Source organism: Triticum urartu, chromosome 6A (assembly GCF_056163025.1).
Source record: "Triticum urartu cultivar PI428250 chromosome 6A, HENAU_Tu73, whole genome shotgun sequence".
Taxonomy (NCBI): Eukaryota; Viridiplantae; Streptophyta; class Magnoliopsida; order Poales; family Poaceae; genus Triticum; species Triticum urartu.
The window spans coordinates 205,658,151-205,683,321 of record NC_141878.1 but is presented as its reverse complement, the minus strand read 5'-3'; the positions used below and the strand labels follow the sequence as shown (position 1 = coordinate 205,683,321).

The 25,171-nt window shown below is 47.6% G+C and overlaps 1 long non-coding RNA gene across 9 annotated transcripts; it reads left to right on the top strand.

The window, feature by feature from the left end:
• On the top strand, positions 1-8,594 carry LOC125512373 (uncharacterized). 9 transcript variants are annotated; one of them, XR_015607925.1, is made up of 8 exons: positions 1-268; positions 1,472-1,817; positions 1,901-2,373; positions 2,741-2,798; positions 4,130-4,295; positions 4,422-4,501; positions 4,940-5,042; positions 5,160-5,429. It is a non-coding gene; the product is annotated as an uncharacterized LOC125512373 (long non-coding RNA). The 9 variants fall into 9 exon arrangements; XR_015607926.1 differs by having other exon boundaries at positions 2-268; positions 1,901-2,010; XR_007285337.2 differs by having other exon boundaries at positions 1,901-2,010; positions 2,741-4,295.
• The last annotated feature ends 16,577 nt before the right edge of the window (positions 8,595-25,171 follow it).

The window sequence follows — 25,171 nt, the reverse complement described above, 5'->3', positions numbered from 1 at the left end:
CTACTTTTCCCTTCCTCACAAAGCAAACGCACGGGCCATGTTCTCCAGCTCCACACGCAACCACTCCTCCGCGTCGCCGCCGCCTCTGCCTCACCCCGACTCCTTCCGCAGCAATGGCCTACCTCATCTCCCCTCCGCCGATGTGGTGCTAGCCACCACCACCGAGCCCTAGCAGCAAAGGGAGCGGTGGCTTATTCCACGCGTGCAGCGGCGACCCCGGGAGGAGCTCAAGCCGCAGCGATGGTCCACCGCGCCGGCGCCGTCGTCGGTGAGTCCCGGATCCAATCCATGATCTCTCTCTCTCTCTCTCTCTCTCTCACACACACACACACAGAGGGCAGCTGCGGACCCCAAGGTGCGGTGCCGCACCCTACCTGCCGTACAGTCTAATCTCTCCCCCCCCCCCCCCCCCTTACCTCCTACCCTCTCTCTTCAGCTCCTCTATTTTTTTGCACAAATTCTTTTTTGTCTATGCCTAGAAGGTGTTTGATGAAAGTTCAGCAACATCCGAGCATGCTCACCTCCAGTTCGCCAACAACCAGAATTTAAAGAAAACAAGAACATCGAGTGTGCACTACTGATGCCATCATGGAAAACTCACTGCTCTTGTTTAATTTTATTTATGTAGTCAACATTTTGGTCAAATGATTCTCACGTGTTAACAAATTGTACTCACATAAAACTGAGTATTGGTCTAAGGAGCTGGAGGCAAAACAAGAATTAATGTTCCTTTATTTATTTAGAGCTTATGTTCAGATCATTGACATTTGCATATCCCCTATTTGTAGTATCATTTTGTGTCTCGTGTTATGCCTGTAATTAAGTGCAGTCGTGCCTTCTTATAATGCCTTGCACTTTCGGGTGTGTGGATGTCAATGTCTACTATTTGTCAATCACCCATCGAAGTAAGATCATATGATTTTTCTACAGCCCTGATTTTACCTTAGCTAAGATTATATAACCATCAACTTGGTCAAGATTGCTCGTGTGTGTGTCATCTTATGTTTTGTTTCAACGGTCGAATACCCATACGCCATCGAAGTTAGTGCGTGATGTGCCTACTTCTATTAGGAAAGCAGAGAGGATGTGATTGTTTTATTTTTCTAAAATTGGTAATGTGGCAACTAGCATGGCTTCTGCTATGTTGATTTAGATCTTGCTTGGGTACTGGTTACCTTAAGTAATGCTCCCTCCGTCCTAAATAAGTGTCGTGTCTTTAGTTCAAATTTATTAAAATTTAAACTAAAGCCACGACACTTATTTTGGGACGGAGGGAGTAGTTGAAATACATTGCAGAGAGTAAACAGAGCATGCGTATAAAGGTTGGTTAGGTCAACTTTGTTATTGATTTACACAGAATTGAATTTGTTGATATGGTGATAGGGTCTGCCATGTACATGGTTGTTGATTAAATTTTTGTATAAACTTCTACCAATATGTTCTATTATAAACTCACTAATTTATCTGTTAGACCGGCAGTGGAGGAGCAGCAGCGGCCAACGGCAGATCGGCGTGTCATGGGAGCAGACACGGCGGCCGTCACGGGCAGAGCAGAGCGAAGTTGGCATGGCGGCTAGGCGGTTGTCCGGACTGGATCCCGCCATCACCACCAGCCACCGCCTCGTTTGTCCGTGTCCATCTCGGCGAAACCAAGGGTCTGCCTCGTGTCCTGCGAGGTGACACTCCACCGCCACCGCTCTGCTGCTTCCGCCCTACGCTTCGCTCCCTCCGGTGCCATCCTCACCTCCGACAAAAAGGACCTCTTGGACGTCATTGCACATGCTGGCCTCTTCCGACCCCGTGGCCACCGTGATCAGGTTTGGATATGGTTTCATGCCTCTTTATGACCCCATTCATTGCTGTGGCCCAATAACTCTAATTTGGGGATTGCTTGCTGCAGGTAATTGATTTTGTGTTCCTGGGTTCGGGTAAGAAGCTAGTGACCTGCTCCAAGGACAAGGTTATCTGGGTTTGGGACCTCGACACACAACACTGCCTTCAAATTGTAAGGTGTCCATCACATCAAGATATGGTCGATGGATGTTGATTCTAGCGAGAAGTTTTTGATGTCTGTCTCGGCCGATCAAGAGCTGTGGGTGTTCAAAATCAGGCAATCAGCTGAACAGGGTGAAGATTGGAACAAATGGGATGCACTTCAGCATTGATCTATTGTGATTCCTTTTCCCCTTTAATAACGTGTACGTATAGGGTAGTCAAGCGCCACAGGATATCATCCTTTGTTGTGGATGAGAGTGGGATGATCAATCGGATTGCCGGGGTAGTACAACATTGAGTCATTGGCAGTTGGGCTCAACAAGGACAAGGCGTTGTTCACCATAGGGGTATTAGGAACAGAGAAAATACTCACACAAGGCATGGAGCAGCTACAAACTTGTTAATGTTATACACGTCAGCATTTTCTTCTTCCAGTATCCCGTGAATATTAAAAATGTTTGCTAACTAATAGTCATCACAGTATCTGATATTCGTAGTTTTATATATCAATTGACAGGTTGATGATTTGTCAAAGGAATCTTATTGCAAATTCCTGTAGGCCTGAAAATGCACACTATCATAACAGAGTAATGTGCAAGTACACAATGTCATAGTAGAAAAATAGAATTTTGACTGATTATTTAACATCACTGTGAGCTTTCCTTTAAATTTGTGCCTTTTGATTTACCCCTGCTATTGTATAAGTATGTGTAGGTTGATTTTGCTTATTGTGTGTTTTATACAGCGAGCAGCTTCCCTTGCGCCGTCATCCATCCACCAACAAGCCCATGACCATGCATCAGGTCATAAAAAAATTCAAAAATTATTTCTTATCAATATGTTTCAAATATGTTTCAGTTCTAAATTTGTTCCCTTTTCCCTTCATTTTTCCAAGAACGGTACTGTTCGGCATTAGTAGATACTTCTACTAAGGGACAGGCATGTATGATAGGTTAATTTCACTTTTTTTAGGGGGGGGGGGGGGAGATCTCACTTCATGTGTATTAGTCCTTGCCGCATGTGTGCTTTATTGTGCAAAATTGTTCCCTTTTGGATAGATGAAAGTGCAGATTCCACCAAAGTAAAATTTAGTAGGCTTTATGTTATCAATTTATTTTTGTTACATGTTGCTAAAAGTAAATGAAACGAATTTCTTTCTGTTTTGGTTCAGAAATATTTGATTTTTGGAGGAGAAAGGTCATACAAGGATGAGAATGGGACACCATATTATAGCGACGTGGTGATTTTATTCAGTTTAGTCAGAGGACATACATACGTACAAGTAGTTCCCTAAGGCGAAGGCCTTCCATTTGCTATTGCTGGCCATGTAAAATAGCATGAACCTGAACCTAACTGCGATTGGATGTCTAAACTGAATTGTTGCATTCCTAGACATGGGAATGTGGATCAGTTTTAGTTCTGAAGAATCTGCATACTTCTGGTCCTATGTAATTCCAATTTATTTAGACAAGCATGCCAAAAGTGTTGAAACCCAAGTTAGGGTTCAAATTTGTGGGGTTGTGCTTGCTGCTAAACTGATCCTGGACTTTCTGTTGGCTATATTATAATTAGCAAATGGAAGTGGAGAGATAAAGCATAAATACTTGATAAACTTTTTTTGTTGGGGCGGGGGATGGTTTAGTCCATAGTTAAAAAAGGCGCGCCTAAGCGCTCGCTTAGGCGCGCCTAGGCTCTAGGCGTTGACAAAACGCATTGCACATAACTACGCTTAATCTGTGCATAACTACGCATAGGTTACAAAACGCACAATTAACGCCTAGCACTTTTTTGAACTATGGTTTAGGCACTTCATGCATTGTTGGTGTTGCAGACTTTTGCACTGCTACTAAATGTCCTATATGTTATTCTTTAGTAGGGATGTTGGCATAGAGATATCGCAATAATAAAAACGAGAATCCTCATTACTCACATATATATTACTATGTCCTTTTGTTTCCATTGAGACCTATTTTGTTTATTCTTTTAGTTCCAAGGCAAAATTCTCTGATTTTTAGTAATTCACATTTAACAAGACATGTGAATGGAGGATGGGAGGCATTTAGATGCAAGTCAGAAACTTCTTCTGCTAGCTTATTTTAAGTTTATTATTTCCTTGCTCCCCTTTTCATTGTAGAGAATGAAAAGCATCTTTCACGCTGCCAACGGGATCTGGACCAATAAGAGGATCAGGAGGACGAATACAGTGGACACTACTACTCAGCAAGATACAGTTCAAACCCTGTATCCTCCTGATTGATCTCCCTTCGCCCCTGTTTAAGAATCATGTTTCACCCATTCAGGTAAATCTAGCTGAAACATTTTACGAACTCTACAAGTTGAAAGTTCATACTTTTAGACGAGTATACCATTTTGGAGGTGTGTGTGTCAGTTCGCCGATTATTGACACCTCATTCTATGTATTTTAGTGTTGTCTTCAGAATTATAGACACCTCATTCTATAAGGAGGCCGCCACCAAGAAGAGCGAGGTTGTGTCAATGGACTCAGGTGCGTGCACTCGTTGGTGGTTTGTCTCATAATTTTTTCTTTCCAGTTGAAGAACGGGCGGTGGATATCTGTTACTCCATTCTGTCTTTCCTGGTCTGTACATTTTGAGAAGATTGCATACATTGTATTGATGTGTCTTTTGTGTGAAACTTTGACTTATTGGTCAACAATATATGAGTTATACGTCATCAAAAATATATCATTGGAAAGTTCATTGAAATATGCATCCAATGGCATACTCTTTGTGGCGTATAACTCACATGTTGTTGGTAAAATCAATGCTCAAAGTTATTTTCGGTCACAAAACATTGATAAAACTATAAATCACATTTTAATTCTTGTTGCGATTACACCTATTAGTTGCAGTTCATAAGCTGTGTTGAGTTGACTGCTGATTTCTTTTCTTCTATTATTTTCCTTTATGAACCTGGTGGCCAGCGACAAGTTGTAGAAAGAAACAAGGCTTATGTTAGGCAAAGTTGATTAGGTTGTACTACACACCGAGTGCCTCCATAAGAATCTAGATAAAATGCCATAAAAGGTGAGATTGGGCATAGTCTTGATATAGTTTCGTTAAAAGATATTCCATTGATTTTTTGGGTTTGGACATACTTATGATTGTTTTCTTCTAACTGCATCTTAATATATGCTTTTGTAGACTGTTCTAGATAAGATGATGGCTATCAATGTGAGCGACTGAGCTTTTATGTCCAGAAAATGCTCACTAATAAAATCTGGAATGTCTTATGTTTCTCATCTTTTTTCTTCATTTGTATGGTTAAAGTTTGGCTTCAAACCAACAAATAGTTAATATTAAATTAAGCTATTTTCCCGCTCCCCTCTTCAGTTGGCAAACCCATCAAGGAATTGTTGTAATGAATATATTTTATATGGTTACATCCACAACAGGAAGAGATCTTAAATGCTATAGCATACGTCTATATTAATGTATATGAGTGAGAGCGAGGACCGAGTATGGGAATTTAATGTGCGAAGACAAGATGAGTGCGGACATGCCCGCCTCAGGAGGCACCACCAGGTGGCGCCCTAGCCTTTAGTACATATACACATACACTCACCTCTATGAATGTACACATGCACATCCTACCCCTATGAGCACCTTTGAGAGACTGGGACGGCATATCATCTTTAGTTTTACGAAGTTACCGTAGGCGCCTCATCATCGACGGGATAGTCTTCTCCCACTGAAAATGCATCGTCAGAAATCCTGAAATAAATTCAGGAATAATGCGAGCATTAGGACTTGAACCCTGGTGGACTGGGGAGCACCAGGAATAGCGTCGCGCCGTTGCTTTGCAGCGCCGACCCCAAATCCAACTAAGGGCATCTCCAACGCTCTCCTCGTAAATTTGCTCCGACATCCATCCACTGACAAGGAGGGACCAGGCCACGGACGCTGATGCTCAAGGCGGCTACCCAACGTTGCCTGTATACATTTCCATCACTGTTTGAACTAACATGACGAAATTCATGCAAACACGGTGGATTTCATATAAATCGGACGGTATTCATTACATTTTGAACATTTTTCATATAAACGGGATGAATTCATTACATTTTTCATATAAACCATAGTAAACCCTACTCTAAACCTAAACTAAATGATTGTCGGCGCCTGTTCCCCATGTCCGGCCATGAGCCCCGAGAATTGAAGCTTCGCCTTCTCCAATTTCATCTCGACGCTCTCCAGCTTCGCCTCCGGAGACCCCGGAAGTGAAACTGTCCACCTTCACGTCGCCAACAAGTAGCTAATCGACCGACGATGTTCAGCCCAGAAGCTTGCCTCCAATGGGAGGGGAGGAGCAGTGGCCTTCTTGGTACCCAAGCGGTCGTGTCCTACCATGCACTACTCTTCCTCGCTACCGGCGGCGCCGGTGAACATTTCGGCTTCGTGGCCGTGGTGGCAGGGCGCGGCCGGGGCGGAGCTGGTGATATCCTCCTTCTCGTTGCTCTTGCCCTACACCTCATCCGCCGCCTCGTCGGACTCCTTGTAGGCGGCTTCTAACTCTGCCTGGTGTTGGCGGAACCACCAACGGTCGCCGTCGATCTCGCGGGCGGAGTGGTAGGACTCGAGCAACACCTCTTACTCAGGCACCTCCATGTACAACACGATGGATGTGCTGGCGACGAGCAACTCCTCCGCCTCATGGTGCTCCTCGAGGAGGCGGAGGTTGTAGGCCTTGTCGACCAGCGCCTGCCGGAACTTGGCCTCCTCCTCCTCCCGCGGCATGTCTGTGTAGTGCACACGGGCCTCACCATCGGTGAGGCCCGCACGCACCAGCGAGGAGGGTGGCGCTGCCTCATCCTCCATTGGGGCGTCATCGGCCGCTGTTTGTTAGCCGGCCTGCTAGCCTGCAGTAATGGCGGCCATCTCCTTCTTCTGCTCCGAGGAGAGGGTGACCCCGAGGACTTTGGAGTGCGAGGAGGCCATGGCGTGCTGCAGAGAGGAGAAAGGGATCGGAGAAGGATGGTTGCGGCTATTGTCGAGGTAATGAACCTGATAATGAGTACTAGGAGTACGAACTAAGGGCGGAACCTACCTACGGCGCAAGTGTCTCACTCAGATTTAGCGAGTCCGGGCCCCTCTCGGAGAAATAACAGCCCTACGTCTCGTGCTCGGAGGCTTGTGTTTTCTCTTGGGGTGTATGACTACAATGGGTGTTGAACCCTTACCATGGAGTTGAGGGGAGGCTTATATAGAGTGCGCCTCAACCCATTAATGTCATGTTACAAGGGGTTAAATGAGCATAACTACAACAGTTACCGGTAGCGACAGCTATAACTATACTTGAAATCTGGGATTAAGGCACCTGACCTTAGCGGTTCCCACGTCGCCTCCACGCCTCCGCTATCCGAGTGATGCTGGCGAGGCCGACTGGTGGGAAGACGTTCGAGTGCTGATGGAATATCTGAGTGGATTTCTAGGGATGCGCATCCGAATGCGCTTGTGGTCCAAGGACCTTCCAATGATGGTGTGAGACCCTAGGTGGGCCTTAGATGTCAGGTCCTTGACCCTACCAGTAGTAGGTGACCCCATCATTAGCCCCCGAGTCGGCTGAGGTTTGGTAGGACGAATGGGTTGAATCATTGGCTTGGTCTGAGTGCTTCGGGAGCACCCGGGATCCGTTGCCAAGTGGTTACCTATCGTGACTTAGGCGAAACCATTGCGGATTCTGGACTAAAGGTTTTTCCGAGTGATCGGATCATGTTTGATTGCTGGGCAAAACTTGGTGGCATTCGTGTGTCTCTCGGGAGGGATGGACCAGGGGTCCGAATGAGGACGGGCCATGAAACCTGGGTGACGACGCTGGCGCGTGGTCTGATTCTCCGGAGAGATGTCACTCATTATCCCAGGGGAACGCCAGCGTGGGCGAGCTTCGAGTCCAAGTTTATGAGGCTTGCTTGATGAGGACATGGAGGCCATAGTTACACCCATAGCCCCTACTATTGTACCTATTGGATCAATTAGTATAGATTGCGCACGGTAGTTATATTATCAGGTACTTTCGTTTCTTGATAATGTTTCTGAAGTTCATGAGAATATGATGCTGCCTAACTTCGATACATTTTTGTTGCTTATAGTTGAAGGGCCTAGCTTGGACAAGAAGGAACAACATTGGAGCATTATCAAGCATGAAGATGAAGGCGCGCGCGAAGAGAACAAGAACATAGTTTGTAGTGGAGATTTCCGCACTTTGAAGCCACCATGATGTCATATAAGAAGATGGATGAAATATACAACATGGCATTTTATAAATTTCGCCCATAGCTTATTATTGGTGTTGCGCCACCTTATTTTTTGGGCCATGTCCATGTAATTTTCAAATACTACTTCATAGGCTGTTTTTAGAGTCCATATTATAGGAGAAACGAACCAGGAGGTATTTTAGTCCCACCTTGCCAAGTGTGGACGAAATCCCATCTCTTTTCCCCTATAAATATAGCCCTTAAGGCATCGTTTAGACTTGGGATTTTATTTAGTTAAAAGTTATCCATCGCTGCAACTTCGTGTACTTCGTTTGTGTCCAACGACCAGACCAAGACTGCTTATGAAACCCCACTTTTATCAATATTTCATGCATATTCGCAATATTCAGCTTGCATTAATTAACGTGGTTGTAGCATTTTTTCACACATATAAATCCAACCTAGTGAAGGAAATATGCCCTAGAGGCAATAATAAAGTTATTATTTATGTCCTTATTTCATGATAAATGTTTATTATTCATGCTAGAATTGTATTAACCGAAAACATAATACATGTGTGAATACATAGACAAACAGAGTGTCACTAGTATGCCTATACTTGACTAGCTCGTTGATCGACGATGGTTATGTTTCCTAGCCATAGATATGAGTTGTCATTTGATTAACGGGATCACATCATTAGGAGAATGATGTGATTGACTTGACCCATTCCATTAGCTTAGCACTTGATCGTTTAGTTTGTTGCTATTGCTTTCTTCATAACTTATACATGTTCCTATGACTATGAGATTATGCAACTCCCGTTTACCGGAGGAACACTTTGTGTGCTACCAAACGTCACAACGTAACTGGGTGATTATAAAGGTGCTCTACAGGTGTCTCCGAAGGTACTTGTTGGGTTGGCGTATTTCGAGATTACGATTTGTCACTCCGATTGTCGGAGAGGTATCTCTGGGCCCTGTCAGTAATGCACATCACTTAAGCCTTGCAAGCATTGCAACTAATGAGTTAGTTGCGGGATGATGTATTACGAAACGAGTAAAAGAGACTTGCCGGTAACGAGATTGAACTAGGTATTGAGATACCGACGATCGAATCTCGGGCAAGTAACATACCGATGACAAAGGGAACAACGTATGTTGTTATGCGGTCTGACCGATAAAGATCTTCGTAGAATATGTGGGAGCCAATATGAGCATCCAGGTTCCGCTATTGGTTATTGACCGGAGACGTGTCTCGGTCATGTCTACATAGTTCTCGAACCCGTAGGGTCCGCACGCTTAAGGTTTCGATGACAGCTATATTATGAGTTTATGAGTTTTGATGTACCGAAGGAGTTCAGAGTCCCGGATGAGATCGGGGACATGACGAGGAGTCTCGAAATGGTCGAGACGTAAAGATCGATATATTGGACGACTATATTCGGACATCGGAAAGGTTCCGAGTGATTCGGGTATTTTTCGGAGTACCGGAGAGTTACGGGAATTCGCCGGGGAGTATATGGGCCTTATTGGGCCATACAGGAATAGAGGAGAGAGGCCAAAAGGAAGGAGGCGCCCCCCCTCTGGTCCGAATTGGACAAGGGGTGCATCCCACTTTTCCTTGTTCCTCTCCCCCTCTTTCCTTCTCTCCTACTCCAACAAGGGAAGGAGGAGTCCTACTCCCGGTGGGAGTAGGACTCCCCCCTTGGCGCGCCCTCCTCCTAGGCCGACCGCCTCCCTCCCTTGCTCCTTTATATACGGGGGCAGGGGGCACCCCAAAGAGACAACAGTTGATCATTGATCTCTTAGCCATGTGCGGTGCCCCTGATGAAGCTATGTACCTAGGGTAGGGTCATGGACCTGTCCTAACTGCCCTACCCAAGGACATCTCTAGAAGAAATCACCTTTCAATCGACTTGGAGGTGTTCCACTCGACAGACTCGAAGACACTCGACCAAGAAGCAATCACTCGACCAAGAAGCAATCACTCGACGACCAGGAGACCTAAAGTCACTCCGCACGCTAACGGTCGGACATTAAGTAGCTTTTATGGTCATCATAACACTTTATTACTAGCGCTACCAGTAATGCCCTGCCTTAATGTACATTGAACCCTTTGTAACGTGGGCTGGTCGGGGTCCTGGCACACTCTATATAAGCCGCCCCCTCCTCCGAGACAAGGGTTCGCACCTCTGTAATTCATACTCACATAATCCAGTCGACCGCCTTCGGGCTCCGTGACATAGGGCTATTACTTCCTCCGAGAAGGGCCTGAACTCGTAAACCTTGCGTGCTTACAACTTCTCCATAGCTAAGATCTTGCCTCTCCATACTTACCCCCCTACACTACTGTCAGACTTAGAACCACGACAGTTGGCGCCCACCGTGGGGCAGGTGTTTTAGCGTTTGTTGGAGGAGTTGCGACCTTTTCCGACCCGAATCATCATGGTTTTCGGCGGAGTTTTGGTGGAGGGCCGCGAGATCCATCTCGGCGCGCTCACGTTCATCGTCGACGACTCTGCTTGGCTCCAGGAGGCTCCGCTCGACGTGGACGCACTCCCTGCTCGCGGGGCAACGCACTTTAGCGCGTGCGTCCGCGGCATTCTCCTGCGGCAACCGTCGACCCCCTACCGGTCGGCTCCTGTGTTGTCCTCCCTCCCCGTTTCCCGCCGGCGCAAGCGCTCCGGTCGGTCGAGACTTCAGCGGTGGGTGAGACACGCGGTGGCACGTCAGTCGGCCACCCCTCAAGTCCTGGCGATCGAGCCCGACGAATCCCTCTACGGCCTGTTCGACCTGTCGACTGGCTCCCCAGAGACCGCATCCGAGTGCGACAACAGCGATCCGGCGGCGGAGGTTCTGATGGTCGATGGACCGCCCAGTCCTCCCAGTTTTCCCCGCACCGACGGAGGCGCGGGTGGAGGCGACCCGTTGCATCTCCATGAGGAGTACCTTCCCGAGCCTCTCACGTCGCTGCAGAGAGAAGAACTTCGCCGCCGGAACGTGGATGCACTTCACACTCCTATCGTTGGAGAAACCCCCGAGGCTCGCGCCTTGGAGGACGCGCGCCTGGCAAACTTGGCCGAGCGCACTCGACTGGAGAACCTCCAGCGAGCACTCGACGAGCGTGCGCGACAACGGGTTCCCGAATCCAGTCGACGTCAGCTCTTTCCGCCCCCGCAGGTATATCGAACTCCGATTCAGAATTTAGCAGCTGCGGCCCGTATAGCGGAGTCGATTCAGCCTTCCCAGTCGGAGGCTGGTAGAGGCTTGCTGCAGATCAGAGCGTTACTTCGGGCAGTAGGAGATCAAAATTTCGCTGTTTCTCAGTCGCGGAACAGGATTCACAGCAGATCCGTTGTTGCGGACACAATCCAGTCGGCTCACAGCCCGAGATCGCCCCCGAGGCGTGAGGGACGTGGAGACCGGCGTGACCAGTATGGGAACCATGAGCAGTATGATCACCGAGTCGATCGTGACGGTCGACGCCGAGTGCCCACGCCTCGCTACCAGGATGACAGGCGCCCTCATAGTGGTGGACGAAGGATTCCAGTCGACCCCAGAGGGCCAGGCTTTGACGCGAGATCCATTCTCGTCCAAGGTTTGGTCAACAGGAACAGGGCTCACCAAGAAGGTCACGACAGAGATGCACCTACCAGCAGCAGAGTACATGTTTCGGGGCCAGAGTGCTTTAGTAGAGCCATCAGGGCCGCTGTGATTCCTCCCAAGTTCAGGTTGGCGACTGGAGTCAATAAGTTCACTGGTGAGTCCAAGCCCGATACTTGGCTTGAGGACTACCGAGTGGCCGTCCAGATTGGCGGCGGCAATGATGAAGTGGCCATGAAGCACCTGCCTCTCATGTTGGAGGGCTCGGCCAGAGCGTGGCTGAACCAGTTAGCACCTAGCAGCATTTACACTTGGGAAGATCTCTCCCAAGTGTTCGTCACCACATTTGAAGGCACATGCAAGCGACCGGCAGGGCTGACGGAACTACGGTCTTGCGTGCAGAAGCCGAATGAAACTTTGAGGGATTACATCCAGAGGTGGATCACGTTACATCACTCGGTGGAGAATGTGCCTGACCACCAAGCAGTTTGTGCCTTCAAGGAAGGCGTCAAGTACAGAGAACTGAATTTGAAATTCGGTCGAACCGGAGATATGTCCCTGAATCGGATGATGGAGATTGCCACCAAGTACGCTAATGGTGAAGATGAAGATCGACTCAGGAGTGGCAAGCTCAAGTCAGTCGCCCAAGAAACCGGAGGAAATTCCAATCGGAAACAGAAGCGGAAAGCCGAGCCAGCGGCTCCTGGGGAGGCCTTGGCTTTAACCCAAGGAAAGTTTAAAGGGAAACCTAAAGGACCTTGGAACCCCAAAAAAGTTAAAGACCGGGACGGAAATGATGTGTTGGACTTACCATGTCTCGTCCACATAAAGAAAGATGAAGAGGGTAATTTCATTTACCCGAAACATACCACTCGACAGTGTCGACTCTTAATCCAGCAGTTCCAGGGCAAGCATCCCAAAGGTAAGGAAAAGGAGTCAGACAAGGTCGAGGACAAAGAAGACAGTGACGACGGATACCCTCAGGTCAATTCCACTCTGATGATTTTTGCCGATGTTGAAAGCAAAAGTTGACTGAAAGTTATTAACCGAGAGGTGAATATGGTCGCTCCGGTGACACCTAGTTACCTGAAATGGTCTCAGACTGCCATAACATTCGACCAGTCCGATCACCCAATGCACATCGCCACCCCTGGGAGGCAAGCTTTGGTGGTCGACCCAGTTGTTGAAGGCACTCGACTGACCAAAGTCCTGATGGATGGTGGCAGTGGTTTGAGCATATTGTATGCTGAGACATTGAAAGGGATGGGCATTCCGATGTCCAGACTCAGTGCCAGCAATATGAGTTTCCATGGGGTCATTCCTGGGAAGAAGGCTGAATCACTCGGCCATATTGCTCTTGATGTGGTTTTTGGTGATTCCAAGAATTACCGCAAAGAGAAGTTGACATTTGAAGTTGTAGACTTCCAGAGTGCCTACCACGCTATTTTGGGCAGGCCGGCTTATGCACGCTTCATGGCCCGACCGTGTTATGTGTATCTCAAATTGAAGATGCCTGGCCCCAAAGGTGTGATCACTATTACGGGCAATCGGAAGAAAGCGAAAGAATGTTTTCAGAAAGGTTCGAAGATCGCCGATGCTCAGATGGCAGTGGTGGAGTTGCAGGAATACCAGAAGACTGCAGACCCGAGTGATTTGTTGCGAGCCAAGAAGCCCGCTACAGAGTCAGCTTTTCAGTCGACTGGCGATACGAAGACATCTCACATCCACCCGACCGACCCCAGCGCTGCTCCAACTCATATCTCGACAACACTCGACTCCAAATAGGAAGAAGCGCTCATCCAGTTCCTTCGTGAGAACTGGGACATTTTCGCATGGAAGCCCTCTGACATGCCGGGTGTTCCCAGGGAGCTGGCTGAGCACCGCCCAAGAGTCGACTTAAAAATAAAATCTGTCAAGGAACATCTCCGACGGTCCGCCGTCCAGAAGAGAAAGGCCATTGGCGAAGAGGTAGCTCGGCTCTTAGCGGCGGAGTTCATCCGAGAAATCTACCACTCCGAGTGGCTCGCCAATGTTGTCATGGTCCCCAAGAAGGACAAGTCACTTCGCATGTGCGTTGACTTTAAACATATCAATCGAGCTTGCCCGAAAGATCATTTTCCTCTCCCCCGCATCAACCAGATAGTCGACTCGACTGCGGGATGTGAGCGACTGTCTTTTTAGACGCCTATTCCGGGTACCATCAGATCCGTCTGTATGGGCCTGACGAGATCAAAACAGCTTTCATCACTCCATTCGGGTGCTTCTGTTATGTTACCATGCCATTCGGCCTCAAGAATGCCGGAGCCACATTCATGAGGATGATTCAGAAGTGTTTGCTCACACAAATCAGTCGGAATGTGGAGGCGTACATGGATGATATTGTGGTCAAGTCACGGAAGGGTTCCGACCTGTTGACTGACCTTGTTGAAACCTTTGCCAACCTCAGAAGGTTTGATATCAAGCTTAATCCATCAAAATGCACATTCGGGGTTCCTGGCGGAAAGTTACTCGGTTTTCTCGTTTCCGAACGGGGAATCGACGCCAATCTAGAAAAAGTCAGTATTATACTCCGAATGAAAAGTCCTGTGCGAGTGCACGATGTTCAGAAGCTTACTGGTTGCTTGGCCGCCCTAAGTCGATTCATATCTCATCTCGGTGAAAAGGCATTGCCTCTTTACCGATTGATGAAGAAGTCTGACAAGTTCGAGTGGACTCCTGAAGCTGACGCAGCGTTCGCAGAGCTCAAAGCTCTGCTCTCCACCCAGCCGGTGCTTGCTGCCCCAATCAGCAAGGAGCCTTTGCTGCTTTACATTGCAGCCACAGGACAAGTCGTCAGTACGGTACTTATGGTCGAGCGGGAAGAAGAAGGGAAAACCTTCAAAGTTCAGCGCCCAGTGTATTATATTTCTGAAGTCTTGACCCCATCGAAGCAAAAATATCCTCATTATCAGAAGCTCGTATATGGGATTTATATGACCACAAAGAAAGTTGCCCACTACTTCTCTGATCATTCCATTACAGTCGTCAGCGATGCTCCGTTGTCAGAGATCTTGCATAACAGGGACGCAACTGGTCGAGTGGCAAAATGGGCGATTGAACTCCTTCCTCTAGATATCAAGTTTGAGGCAAATAAAGCTATCAAGTCCTAGGCAATCACGGATTTTGTCGCCGAGTGGATTGAACAACAACTGCCGACTCAGGTTCACTCGGAGCATTGGACCATGTTCTTTGACGGTTCCAAGATGCTAAATGGTTCCGGCGCCGGAGTAGTGTTGGTCTCCCCCAGAGGAGATAAACTCAGATATGTTCTTCAAATCCACTTTGATTCCTCTAACAATGAGGCAGAATATGAAGCACTTTTATATGGGTTGTGCATGGCCATTTCACTCGGCGTCCGTCGCCTCATGGTCTATGGCGACTCAGATTTGGTGGTTAATCAAGTGATGAAGGAATGGGACGTCAGAAGTCCAGCCATGACTGGTTATTGCAATGCAGTGAGAAAGCTGGAGAAGAAATTCGAGGGGTTATAGCTTCATCACATACCCCGACTGAAAAATCAAGCAGCTGATGATCTGGCAAAAATAGGTTCCAAAAGAGAAGCCATTCCCAGCAATGTGTTTTTGGAACACATCCACACACCATCAGCCCAGGAGGATCCCTTCACTGAAGAGGCCCCGCAGCCAAAAAGCACCACGGATCCGACTGAAGTTGAAGTTCCAGCTGTGGTCGACCTGATCATGGAAGTCTTGGTTATCACTCCTGTCTGGACGGAACCGTACATCGCGTACATCCTAAGGAAAGAACTCCCAGAAAATGAAGAAGAGGCTCGACAGATCATCCGTCGATCCAAGGCCTTTACAGTCATAAAGGGACAGTTATATAGAGAAAGCGTGACTGGGGTCGGCTAGAAGTGTATTACACCAGAAGAAGGACAGATGATCCTTAACGATATCCACTCGGGGACCTGTGGTCATCATGCGTCCTCTCGGACCATTGTGGCTAAAGCATACCGAGCGGGGTTCTACTGGCCAAGAGCCAATGAGATGGCAAAAGAGATAGTCGACAAATGTGAAGGATGTCAGTATTACTCCAATATGCCGCACAAGCCCGCGTCAGCCCTGAAAACCATCCCACTCGTCTGGCCCTTCGCTGTTTGGGGGCTGGACATGGTTGGACCACTAAGAATAGGCAGGAGCGGCTTCACTCATGTGCTAGTAGCAGTCGACAAGTTCAGCAAATGGATTGAAGCCAAGCCTATCAAGAACCTTGATGCTTGCACCGCTATCAGTTTCATCAGAGAGTTGATATTCAGATATGGAGTTCTGCACAGCATCATCACGGACAATGGGTCAAACTTCGATTCCGACAAATTCAGGGCCTTTTGCGCATCTCAGGGCACTCGGGTTGACTATGCTTCGGTCGCTCACCCCCAGTCGAATGGGCAAGCAGAAAGGGCAAACGGCCTAATTCTCAAAGGACTGAAACCTCGATTGATGCACGATCTCAAGCACGCAGCAGGTGCATGGGTCGACGAGCTTCCATCAGTCCTTTGGGGATTGAGGACAACCCCGAATCGATCGACCGGAAGAACCCCATTCTTTCTGGTCTACGGAGCCGAGGCAGTCTTACCGAGTGACCTGCTTCACAACGCTCCCCGAGTCGAGCTCTACTCTAAAGATGAAGCAGAACAAGCCCGGCAGGACGCAGTCGACCTCCTAGAAGAAGAAAGAGAAATGGCCTTGATTCGATCGACCATCTATCAGCAAGACTTGCGTCGATTCCATGCCAGAAACGTGAAGAGCGGAGCCTTCCAAGAAGGCGACTTAGTCCTCTGAGTGGATCAGCAGAAACCACACAAGCTCGCTCCTACTTGGGAAGGCCCCTTCATAGTCACCAAAGTCCTCCACAATGGAGCATACCACCTCTACAATGTTGATCGCCAGATTGATGAGCCACGAGCCTGGAATGCGGAGCTACTCCGCCCCTTTTATACTTAAATTCTCACTCGGATGAGATGTAATAAGAAAAACTCCTGTAGTTTATTTATCAAAGACAAGAGCGTTATAATTTTCCCAGTGATTATTATTGTTTTTGTTTGCATAAGAAATCCCCCAGTGGGTGGCTTAGCTGCGGATCCGCTTCGCCTAAGTTTGTAAAAATAGTTTCCTACCGAGTGGCGAGCCAGCCTCCCACTCGGGGGCTTAGCTGCGAATCCGTTTCGCCTAAGTATTTAAAAAATCCTACCGAGTGGAGAGCAATCCTCCCACTCGGGGGGCTTAGCTGCAGTGCAGTACTCGCCTAAGTTCTCTCACTTGGAGACTTAGCTGCAGTCCGGCACTCGCCTAAGTTTGAAAAAATCCTACCGAGTGGAGAGCAATCCTCCCACTCGGGGGCTTAGCTGCAGTCCAGAACTCGCCTGAGTATGAAACACATCTCAATCCTCAAGGACGACGAGGGGCAGGTCGACTGCCTGTTGGGGAACGTTGCAGAAAACAAAAATTTTCCTACGGTTTCACCAAGATCCATCTAGGAGTTCATCTAGCAACGAGTGATCGGATTGCATCTACATACCTTTGTAGATCACGCGCGGAAGCGTTCAAAGAACGGGGATGAGGAAGGCATACTCGACGTGATCCAAATCATCGGAGATCCTAGCGCCGAACGAACGGCACCTCCGCGTTCAACACACGTACGGTTAGCGTAACGTCTCCTCCTTCTTGATCCAGCAAGGGGAAAGGAGAGGTTGAGGGAGATGGCTCCAGCAGCAGCACGACGACGTGGTGGTGATGGAGCTGCAGTACTCCGGCAGGGCTTCGCCAAGCACTATGGAGGATGAAGATGTGTTGGAGAGGGAGAGGGAGGCACCAAAGATGTGTTATGAGAGGTCCTCCTTCCCCCACTATATATAGGGAGTCCAAGGGGGGGGGCGGCCCTAGGAGATCCAATCTCCTAGGGGGGCGGCGGCCAAGGGAGGAATCCCTCCCCCCCAAGGCACCTAGGGGGTGCCTTCCCCCTTTGGGACTCTTCCCTTCTTGAACCCTAGGCGCATGGGCCTCTTGGGGCTGGTGCCCTTGGCCCATGTAGGCCAAGGCGCACCCCCTACAGCCCATGTGGCCCCCCGGGGCAGGTGGCCCCACCCGGTGGACCCCGGGAACCTTCCGGTGGTCCCGGTACAATACCGGTGACCCCGAAACTTGTCCCGATGCCCGAAATAGCACTTCCTATATATAATTCTTTACCTCCGGACCATTCCGGAACTCCTAGTGACGTTCGGGATCTCATCCGGGACTCCGAACAACATTCGGGTTACTGCATATACATATCCCTACAACCCTAGCGTCACCGAACCTTAAGTGTGTAGACCCTACGGGTTCGGGAGACATGTAGACATGACCGAGATCGCTCTTCGGCCAATAACCAACAGCGGGATCTGGATACCCATGTTGGCTCCCACATGCTCCTCGATGATCTCATCGGATGAACCACAATGTCGAGGATTCAAGCAACCCCGCATACAATTCCCTTCGTCAATCGGTATGTTACTTGCCCGAGATCCGATCGTCGGTATCCCAATACCTCGTTCAATCTCGTTACCTGCAAGTCACTTTACTCGTACCGTAATGCATGATCCCGTGACCAGACACTTGGTCACTTTGAGCTCATTATGATGATGCATTACCGAGTGGGCCCAGTGATACCTCTCCGTCATACGGAGTGACAAATCCTAGTCTTGATCCGTGTCAACCCAACAGACACTTTTGGAGATACCCGTAGTATACCTTTATAGTCACCCAGTTACGTTGTGACGTTTGGTACACCCAAAGCACTCCTACGGTATCCGGGAGTTACACGATCTCATGGTCTAAGGAAAGGATACTTGACATTGGAAAAACTCTAGCAAACGAACTATACGATCTTATGCTATGTTTAGGATTGGGTCTTGTCCATCACATCATTCTCCTAATGATGTGATCTCATTATCAATGACATCCAATGTCCATAGTCAGGAAACCATGACTATCTGTTGATCAACGAGCTAGTCAACTAGAGGCTTACTAGGGACATGTTGGTGTCTATTATTCACACATGTATTACGATTTCCGGATAACACAATTATAGCATGAATAAAGACAATTATCATGGACAAGGAAATATAATAATAATGCTTTTATTATTGCCTCTAGGGCATATTTCCAACAGTCTCCCACTTGCACTAGAGTCAATAATCTAGTTACATTGTGATGAATCGAACACCCATGGAATTCTAGTGTTGATCATGTTTTGCTCTAGGGAGAGGTTTAGTCAACGGATCTGCTACATTCAGGTCCGTATGTACTTTACAAATATCTATGTCTCCATTTTGAACATTTTCACGAATGGAGTTGAAGCGACGCTTGATGTGCCTTGTCTTCTTGTGAAACCTGGGCTCCTTGGCAAGAGCAATAGCTCCAGTGTTGTCACAGAAGAGCTTGATCGGCCCCGACGCATTGGGTATGACTCCTAGGTCGGTGATGAACTCCTTCACCCAAATTGCTTCATGTGCTGCCTCCGAGGCTGCCATGTACTCCGCTTCACATGTAGATCCCGCCACGACGCTCTGCTTGCAACTGCACCAGCTTACCGCCCCACCATTCAAAATATACACGTATCCGGTTTGTGACTTAGAGTCATCCAGATCTGTGTCGAAGCTAGCGTCGACGTAACCCTTTACGACGAGCTCTTTGTCACCTCCATAAACAAGAAACATTTCCTTAGTCCTTTTCAGGTACTTCAGGATATTCTTGACCGCTGTCCAGTGTTCCTTGCCGGGATTACTTTGGTACCTTCCTACCAAACTCAGGGCAAGGTTTACATCAGGTCTGGTACACAGCATGGCATACATAATAGAACCTATGGCTGAGGCATAGGGGATGACACTCATCTCTTCTATATCTTCTGCCGTGGTCGGACATTGAGCTGAGCTCAATTTCACACCTTGCAATACAGGCAAGAACCCCTTCTTAGACTGATCCATATTGAACTTCTTCAATATCTTGTCAAGGTATGTGCTTTGTGAAAGACCTATGAGGCGTCTTGATCTATCTCTGTAGATCTTGATGCCTAATATATAAGCAGCTTCTCCAAGGTCCTTCATTGAAAAACTTTTATTCAAGTAGGCCTTAATGCTGTCCAAGAGTTCTATATCATTTCCCATCAAAAGTATGTCATCTACATATAATATGAGAAATGCTACAGAGCTCCCACTCACTTTCTTGTAAACGCAGGCTTCTCCATAAGTCTGCGTAAACCCAAACGCTTTGATCATCTCATCAAAGCGAATGTTCCAACTCCGAGATGCTTGCACCAGCCCATAAATCGAGCGTTGGAGCTTGCACACCTTGTCAGCATTCTTAGGATCGACAAAACCTTCCGGCTGCATCATATACAATTCTTCCTTAAGAAAACCATTAAGGAATGCCGTTTTGACGTCCATTTGCCATATTTCATAATCATAGAATGCGGCAATTGCTAACATGATTCGGACGGACTTTAGCTTCGCTACCGGTGAGAAAGTCTCATCGTAGTCAACCCCTTGAACTTGTCGATAACCCTTAGCGATAAGCCGAGCTTTATAGATGGTCACATTACCATCCGCGTCTGTCTTCTTCTTAAAGATCCATTTATTTTCTATGGCTCGCCACTCAACAGGCAAGTCAGTCAAAGTCCATACTTCGTTTTCATACATGGATCCTATCTCGGATTTCATGGCTTCTAGCCATTTGTCGAAATCCGGGCCCGCCATCGCTTCTTCATAGTTCGAAGGTTCACCGTTGTCTAACAACATGATTTCCAAGACAGGGTTGCCGTACCACTCTGGTGCAGAACATGTCCTTGTGGACCTTCGAATTTCAGTAGGAGCTTGATCAGAAGTATCTTGATCATCATCATTAACTTCCTCTCTAGTCGGTGCAGGCACCTCAGGAACATTTTCTTGAGTTGTGCCGTTTTCCGGTTCAAGAGGTAATACTTCATCAAGTTCTACTTTCCTCCCACTTACTTCTTTCGAGAGAAACTCTTTCTCTAGAAAGGACCCATTCTTGGCAACAAAGATCTTGCCTTCGGATCTGAGGTAGAAGGTATACCCAATAGTTTCTTTAGGGTATCCTATGAAGGCGCATTTTTCCGATTTGGGTTCGAGCTTTTCAGGTTGAAGTTTCTTGACATAAGCATCGCATCCCCAAACTTTTAGAAACGACAGCTTAGGTTTCTTCCCAAACCATAATTCATACGGTGTCATCTCAACGGATTTCGACGGAGCCCTATTTAAAGTGAATGCGGCAGTCTCTAAAGCATAGCCCCAAAAAGATAGCGGTAAATCGGTAAGAGACATCATAGATCGCACCATATCTAATAGAGTGCGATTACGAAGTTCGGACACACCATTACGCTGAGGTGTTCCAGGCGGCGTGAGCTGTGAAACTATTCCACATTTTCTTAAGTGTGTGCCAAACTCATGACTCAAGTATTCTCCTCCACGATCTGATCGCAGGAACTTGATTTTCCTGTCACGTTGATTCTCAACCTCACTCTAAAATTACTTGAACTTTTCAAAGGTTTCAGACTTGTGTTTCATTAAGTAGATATACCCATATCTACTCAAGTCATCAGTGAGGGTGAGAACATAACGATAGCCACCGCGAGCCTCAACACTCATTGGACCGCACACATCAGTATGTATGATTTCCAATAAGTTGGTTGCTCGCTCCACTGTTCCTGAGAACGGAGTCTTGGTCATTTTACCCATGAGGCATGGTTCGCACGTGTCAAATGATTCGTAATCAAGAGACTCTAAAAGTCCATCAGCATGGAGCTTCTTCATGCGTTTGACACCTATGTGACCAAGGCGGCAGCGCCACAAGTATGTGGGACTATCATTATCAATCTTACATCTTTTGGTACTCACACTATGAACATGTGTAGCATTACGCTCGAGATTCATTAAGAATAAACCATTTACCATCGGAGCATGAGCATAAAACATATCTCTCATATAAATAGAACAACCATTATTCTCGGATTTAAATGAGTAGCCATCTCGTATTAAACGAGATCCCGATACAATGTTCATGCTCAAAGCTGGCACTAAATAACAATTATTGAGGTTTAAAACTAATACCGTAGGTAAATGAAGAGGCAGCGTGCCGACGGCGACCACATCGACCTTGGAACCATTCCCGACGCGCATCGTCACCTCGTCCTTCGCCAGTCTCCGCTTATTCTGCAGCTCCTGCTTTGAGTTACAAATATGAGCAACTGCACCGGTATCAAATACCCAGGAGCTACTACGAGTACTGGTAAGGTACATATCAATTACATGTATATCACATATACCTTTCGTTTTGCCGGCCTTCTTGTCCGCTAAGTATTTGGGGCAGTTCCGCTTCCAGTGACCACTTTCCTTGCAATAAAAGCACTCAGTCTCGGGATTGGGTCCATTCTTTGGCTTCTTCCCGGCAGCTTGCTTGCCGGGCGCGGCAACTCCCTTGCCATCCTTCTTGAAGGCTTTCTTACCCTTGCCCTTCTTGAACTTAGTGGTTTTATTCACCATCAACACTTGATGTTCCTTTTTGACTTCTACCTCTGCTGATTTCAGCATTGCAAATACTTCAGGAATGGTCTTTTCCATCCCCTGCATATTGAAGTTCATCACAAAGCTCTTGTAGCTCGGTGGAAGCGACTGAAGGATTCTGTCAATGACCGCGTCATCCGGGAGATTAACTCCCAGCTGAGTCAAGCGGTTATGCAACCCAGACATAGTGAGTATGTGCTCACTGACAGAACTGTTTTCCTCCATCTTACAGCTGAAGAATTTGTCGGAGACTTCATATCTCTCGACCCGGGCATGAGCTTGGAAAACCATTTTCAGCTCTTCGAACATCTCATATGCTCTGTGTCTCTCAAAACGCTTTTGGAGCCCCGGTTCTAAGCTGTAAAGCATGCCGCACTGAACGAGGGAGTAGTCATCGGTACGTGCCTGCCAAGCATTCATAACGTCTTGTTCTGCAGGGAGAACAGGTGCATCACCTAGCGGTGCTTGTAGGACATAATCTTTCTTGGCAGCTATGAGGATGATCCTCAGGTTCCGGACCCAGTCCGTGTAGTTGCTGCCATCGTCTTTCAGCTTGGTTTTCTCTAGGAATGCGTTGAAGTTGAGGACTACGTTGGCCATTTGATCTACAAGACATATTGTAAATATTTTTAGACTAAGTTCATGATAATTAAGTTCATCTAATCAAATTATTCAGAACTCCCACTTAGATAGACATCCCTCCTGTAATCTAAGTATAACATGATCCGAGTTAACTAGGCCGTGTCCGATCATCACGTGAGACGGACTAGCCAACGTCGGTGAACATCTTCATGTTGATCGTATCTACCATACGACACATGCTCGACCTTTTGGTCTTCTGTGTTCCGAGGCCATGTCTGTACATGCTAGGCTCGTCAAGTCAACCTAAGTGTTTGCATGTGTAAATCTGTCTTACACCCGTTGTATGTGAACGTTAGAATCTATCACACCCGATCATCACGTGGTGCTTCGAAACAACGAACTGTCGCAACGGTGCACAGTTAGGGGGAACACTTTCTTGAAATTATTATGAGGGATCATCTTATTTACTACCGTCATTCTAAGCAAACAAGATGCAAAAACATGATAAACATCACATGCAATCAAATAATAATAGTGACATGATATGGCCAATATCACATAGCTCCTTTGATCTCCATCTTGGGGCTCCATGATCATCTTGTCACCGGCATGACACCATGATCTCCATCATCATGATCTCCATCATTGTGTCTCCATGAAGTTGCTCGCCAACTATTACTTCTACTACTATGGCTAATGCGTTTAGCAATAAAGTAAAGTAATTTACATGGCGTTTCTCAATGACACGCAGGTCACACAAAAAATAAAGACAACTCCTATGGCTCCTGCCGGTTGTCATACTCATCGACATGCAAGTCGTGATTCCTATTACAATAGCATGAACATCTCATACATCACATATATATCATTCATCATTCATCACAACTTTGGCCATATCATATCACAAAGCACTTGCTGCAAAAACAAGTTAGACGTCCTCTAATTGTTGTTGCAAGTTTTACGTGGCTGAAGTAGGGTTCTAGCAAGAACGTTTTCTTACCTACGTGAAAGCCACAACGTGATTTGTCAACTTCTATTTACCCTTCATAAGGACCCTTTTCATCGAATCCGCTCCAACTAAAGTGGGAGAGACAGGCACCCGCCAGCCACCTTATGCAACTTGTGCATGTTAGTCGGTGGAACCGGTCTCACGTAAGCATACGTGTAAGGTTGGTCCGGGCCGCTTCATCCCACAATACCGTTGAAGCAAGATAAGACTAGTAGCGGCAAGAAAGTTGACAACATCAACGCCGACAACCAATTGTGTTCTACTCGTGCAAGAGAACTACGCATAGACCTAGCTCATGATGCCACTGTTGGGGAATGTTGCAGAAAACAAAATTTTTCCTACGGTTTCACCAAGATCCATCTAGGAGTTCATCTAGCAACGAGTGATCGGATTGCATCTACATACCTTTGTAGATCACGCGCGGAAGCGTTCAAAGAACGGGGATGAGGAAGGCATACTCGACGTGATCCAAATCATCGGAGATCCTAGCGCCGAACGAACGGCACCTCCGCGTTCAACACACGTACGGTTAGCGTAACGTCTCCTCCTTCTTGATCCAGCAAGGGGAAAGGAGAGGTTGAGGGAGATGGCTCCAGCAGCAGCACGACGCCGTGGTGGTGATGGAGCTGCAGTACTCCGGCAGGGCTTCGCCAAGCACTATGGAGGATGAAGATGTGTTGGAGAGGGAGAGGGAGGCACCAAAGATGTGTTATGAGAGGTCCTCCTTCCCCCACTATATATAGGGAGTCCAAGGGGGGGGGGGCGGCCCTAGGAGATCCAATCTCCTAGGGGGGCGGCGGCCAAGGGAGGAATCCCTCCCCCCCAAGGCACCTAGGGGGTGCCTTCCCCCTTTGGGACTCTTCCCTTCTTGAACCCTAGGCGCATGGGCCTCTTGGGGCTGGTGCCCTTGGCCCATGTAGGCCAAGGCGCACCCCCTACAGCCCATGTGGCCCCCCGGGGCAGGTGGCCCCACCCGGTGGACCCCGGGAACCTTCCGGTGGTCCCGGTACAATACCGGTGACCCCGAAACTTGTCCCGATGCCCGAAATAGCACTTCCTATATATAATTCTTTACCTCCGGACCATTCCGGAACTCCTAGTGACGTTCGGGATCTCATCCGGGACTCCGAACAACATTCGGGTTACTGCATATACAT